The sequence below is a fragment of the Rousettus aegyptiacus genome, unplaced genomic scaffold, assembly GCF_014176215.1.
Source record: "Rousettus aegyptiacus isolate mRouAeg1 unplaced genomic scaffold, mRouAeg1.p scaffold_m13_p_3, whole genome shotgun sequence".
Taxonomy (NCBI): domain Eukaryota; kingdom Metazoa; phylum Chordata; class Mammalia; order Chiroptera; family Pteropodidae; genus Rousettus; species Rousettus aegyptiacus.
This window is the reverse complement of record NW_023416306.1, coordinates 103366638-103371664: the sequence shown is the minus strand read 5'-3', so window position 1 is coordinate 103371664 and position 5027 is coordinate 103366638. Positions and strand designations below refer to the sequence as shown.

The window sequence follows — 5027 nt, the reverse complement described above, 5'->3', positions numbered from 1 at the left end:
GAAATTCTGAAATCAAGTAACCCAGTTTGGGGAGAATGAAAATTCAAACCCTGTGCTGTCTGGCTGAAAAGCCTAAGCTCTTTCTTCTGTTCGAATTGCCTTCTGCCACAGATAAGGGAGAGGACCCCTCACGGTATCTGCCACAAAGCACATGACCAGTAATTGTCAGTGTCCTCTGCACCTGTCCTTCATTCTCTAGGCTCAGAATTCACCCATGTGTCATGAAGTTGTCTAAATAATTGTATCTTGTTCACCCCAGTTGCATTTGTGGTGGATCCAGGGAAGTCGAGCAGGAGATGTGCTCTTCCCTGTCATTCAGGTCGTATTATCCAGCCTGACTGGAACCAGTACTGGCGAGTCACACTCTTTGAGGGGAGGTCCCCACATTGTAGGGAAGACAGCTTGCCTGGTGATATTGTTCAGGTTTTAACAGCTAGAATCAGAAGTTACCTCTACAGAGAGACTTTTTCCACCAGCACCAGAAGACAAAAGTGCCAAGGGATAGTGTTCAGTACATGGCAGGGGCATCGCCAAGGCCCTGCGCTGGTTAACATCCACCAGGGCTTCCCAGGAAAACTGGGTTTCTGTGATGAACTCAGAGAGTTAAAAATGTAGAAATAAAATACCTTAGCATTCTGTGGTTAGGATGCGGGATACCAGTATATGTTATTTAATTTAAAATTTTATTTTACTACATGACACATTCCTACATGGCAATAAAAAAGAAAATACAATACAGGAGATATACACAAAGCGAAAAGTAAAAATAATATTAACCTTTTTTTTGTACATCCTTGTATCTGAAACTTTGTAATTATATATAAGGGTATATCCCTCACACTATACTCATTATTCTCTATTTTTTCACTAAATTTATCTTTGAGATTTTGCTGTATGAGTACACAGAGTACAAAGTCAAGATTGTGAGTTGTAAGCAATAGAAATCTGCCTGATTAAAGCAGAATAACATTTATAAAAGTAAAATTGATGCTTTTAAAATTGAAGTGGCCTATAATCCTTAAAAAAAATTTAAAGTCTACAGCCATGTTACCCTGATCAAGCCCAATCCCATCTGATCTCAGAAGCTAATCAGGGTAGAGCCTGGTTAGTACTAGATAGAAGACCACCTAGGAAGACCAGGTGCCGTAGGCATAAAAAAATAAAAAATAAGGGATTGTAAACTGACAAGGTCCTTGCAATCTGTGAGGTCAATCAAAGGTTGCCTTGCCTGAAAAAAAGAAAGAAAAGAAAGAAAGAAAAGAAAAGAATAGAAAAGGGAAGAAAAGAAAAGAAAAGAAAAGAAAAGAAAAGAAAAGAAAAGAAAAGAAAAAAGAAAAAAGAAAAGAAAACAGTTTTAAAAAAATTGAGGTGGCTTGAGAGCCCAGCCTAGAGACCTCAAAGTAAAAGATTACTCTGAAACCTCATTGTCAAGCTGCTCAGCAAAAGGGACCACTCCTAGGTGTGGCTACTGCTATTTCCTCAGCAGCTAACACAGTCATTGCCTGCTAGATGCCACTTCCAGAAACATTGCCTTGGGTTCCCTGAAGGAAGAACCAGCCTTTGTCACCACGCTCATCAGAATGGGTCCTGTACAGCACAATTTCTTCCCATTACAAACTTCCATTTAAAAGTTTGTGGCAGTTCATTCTGAATGGAAGAGTCGAAGTCCTATGCCCACACCACAGTGAACAGAAGCTTGAAAAGTGAGTTTTTAGCATGTCCTCTTTTGTAGTAAATGCGGACTCAACTTCGAAGGCCAGAGATCCCCAATACAGTTGGTGAGTCGAGTGTCACACAAAGAAAAGAAAAATTACAACCATCCAGTAAAGAGATGCTCCTTTTCTTTTAAATTGGTGTAAGTTATAAAGCTCTATCAAAACAAAGTTAATCAATCACTAATTGCGACTCTAAATACTGCTTCAATAGGTATCCTTGTGTATAATTTTGCAATTATCTCCCAAAGGTAAGTTCATGGCAGTGACATTTCAGAGTCAAAGAGCATGTGCATTTTTAATTTTGATAATTATTACCAACACAACTTACATAATATTGTTCCAGTACACACCTCAGAGCAGTAATGTGGATGACCGCCTCATTCTGTGCACCCACCCTGGTCAGCAGTGGATCATGTGTGCTCATTTTTGCCAATCCGATATGTAAAAAGTAGCACTTCGTTGATCCAAGTGAAGTTGAGCATCTTTTTCTCACATGTTCGCTTCTTTTTCTATTAACTATTTTGTTATATTTTAATGTGAGATGTCATCATCTATTCCTAAAGTAAGACATTGGCTCCTTAGACTGAATTTCTACCTTGAAACCCACTCCATTATTGGTAAGATGCTAAGTTGCATCTTATTGGAGGTGACAGCTCTTTGCTGGTGAAGGTCTTTCCCCCAAATAATTATTTTAAGTCAGTGTCATCAAGAACATATTGATTTAAAGTCAGGAACTACTGTGTATGTTAAAAGCCAGGTTCCTTGAGAATAGTTGGGGAAAGAAGAAAAAAGTTTAGTCTAATACTTAACCCTACAGTGACAGTAGTACTGCATAAAATTGTCTCCTTCATAAAATCCCTACAACAAGTATTGACATTTTATCTTCTCCCACCTTTCTGAAGTGGGAAGATAAGGAATCCAAGTCTACCAGCTCAAAAGCAATGTCTGTAATTTGGCATTTCTCATCATGTGCTTTGGCATCAACAAAACATGTGAAGTTGGGCAAATGTAGAGAGCCAACCTTGCTTGTTTAAGCAAGCAAGGAATTGTGTTTGCAACACACATGAAAGCATCCAGACTGGAAGGTGACAGATCATACATAGATCGGTGTGCTTGAAGTGGGGTCCCTAGGCCAATAGCATGAACATCACCTGGCAACTTGATAGAAATGCAGATTCTTGGCACCCTCCCTAGGCCTGTGGAAGCAGAAACTCAGTGGATGTAGGAGTAGGTTCTGACCACCTAGTTTAAGGGGACATCCAGGTGATTCTAATTCGGGTTAAAGTTTGAGAACTGAGATGTGTAGCAAGAAGCCGCAGAGGTTCAGCTTCACCTGGCAGTCTCTGTTGACGTGTCTTTTCTCAGAAGAAGATGTGAGGGGGACTCACTACCTCCAAAAGCAGTCATAAGCAATTATAGTCCCCTTGGAGAACCTCATTCTACCCAGGAGTCATGATAAACTGCCAAAGCAAATCTCACTTTTACCTAAGCTCTTTAAGTGACTTTAGCTCTCACATACCTATTTTAAAAAGGAGTGTTCAAGGCATGTGTATTTACACACCCATATACACAACTGTGTTCATCAGTAAAACCACCCGCAAAGCATAGCTGTCCAAAAGAAGTGAAAGATTTGCCTCCATTAAGTTTGCTCACTGTGTTGTAACTATATTTTTGGACTTCCCTTATCACAGCGTGACGTCCATTTGCACACCGCATTTTTCCAGTGACTGAAAAGTGATCACTGCAGCTTGGCAGCCCGCACTGCAGCACGATCATTTATTTCTCACAGCACTCCATCCTGGACGTTCCCATTGAGCACAAAGCCTTTGAAGTCCATGGTGCATATAATTCAGCTGACAGTGGATTGGACTGGAGTCCATCTAAATAAAGCCCAAGCCTGAGCAGACATCAAAATATCTCCTCCATAATTGGCAAGCGTTATTATTCTACTGAGCTATTAAAAAAAAAAAAAGAAAAGAAAAACATTCATTTTCTTGGCTACATATTATATTGACTTTTGCTATAATAAATTTCTCTTTACTTTTGAAGATGTTTTGCTTTTTATGTCTCAAAATCTTCCTTGCGTTCTAACAAGCTCTTAAACTTAGCTTCAGATTGTGTTTACCAACTTGTCCACTAAGAAAACAAAGGTATATTTTAAAGAATTTCAGACTTCTTGACCTATGAGGATCTCTTTGGTTTCCCTTGAGCTTTTGCATCTAATTTGCGTAAATCCTTTTTAAATTGAGGTTCATTTACTTAATGTTAGATATCTGCAATGATTCCTAAAGTTTATTTCAGAATACAGAGGCAGTTCCAAGAAAGAGTCTTCTCTGAAAGGACCTGAAAAAAAGAGGGAATGGGAAGGGAATTTGGAAACAGAGCGACCAACGATGCTTAATGTGGCAAACACTAAAATTGTTACAATAATAACCTTAGCTTTCTACTTCTTTCCCTCATGAAAACTAAATTAGGATTTGGAATATTCTGCCTGTGTTAGTATGTTTAACTCTATGTTGCGATATAAGTAAACCTAGCCTAAGAAACACCTGGGGTAATTTAATGATAAAGCAGGACACAGAGGATGCTAACAGTCGTCACTAGGGCATAAAAACACAGAAAATATAAAATGTAATAGCAATTGCAAAATGTAATACAATTGCATGAAAATGCAATTAAATCAGGTTGGATAAATAGCTTCCAGGATATAATAGCAAGAAGAGAGAGTTCATTTCAATGAAGTGAAAATGGCAAAAAAAAAAAAAAAAAAAAAAAAAAAAAAACCTGAATAAATAATTTAAAGCTGGAAATGAAAAAAGTTCCGTGTGGAGTTAGAAGACAATTGAGCTCATCTGACCTTGTGCAAGTCGGTTAACCTCCTGGGGCTTTGCTTTCCTTATTAGGAGAAGAAGGGGACAGGAGGGAGGGTTAGACTACAGGATCTCAAAGGTCTATTCAAGTTCTAAATTCCCCTCCTGGGCAAGGAAGGGAATGAAAATGTAGGGCATCAACACAACAATGTTAGTGGCTCTGGAAAAAAAAAAAATGCACTTACACAAACCGTGAATTTGGGTTTCATATGATGCATTGATTTTATCTGCTGGGATCCTTTGTTAGTCTTTATAAAAATAAAAGATAAGAACAAATGCTTACATTGGTTGAATTTCTCTGTTTCCATCTTTTCCTGGCTACTGTTTTCCCTTATCTGAGGTTACAAAAAAAAAAAGCAGTGTGCACACAGATAAAACAGCCCATGTGAATAATGTTATGCTTCAGTTTCAGGCTCACTCTTCACTTTCTGCCCATCTGCTA

The 5027-nt window shown here is 38.5% G+C and overlaps 1 pseudogene; it reads left to right on the top strand.

Annotated features, from left to right (window-relative positions):
• The first annotated feature begins 1034 nt into the window (after window positions 1-1034).
• Window positions 1035-1152, top strand: LOC118600840 (annotated as a pseudogene).
• Window positions 1153-5027: the final 3875 nt, after the last annotated feature.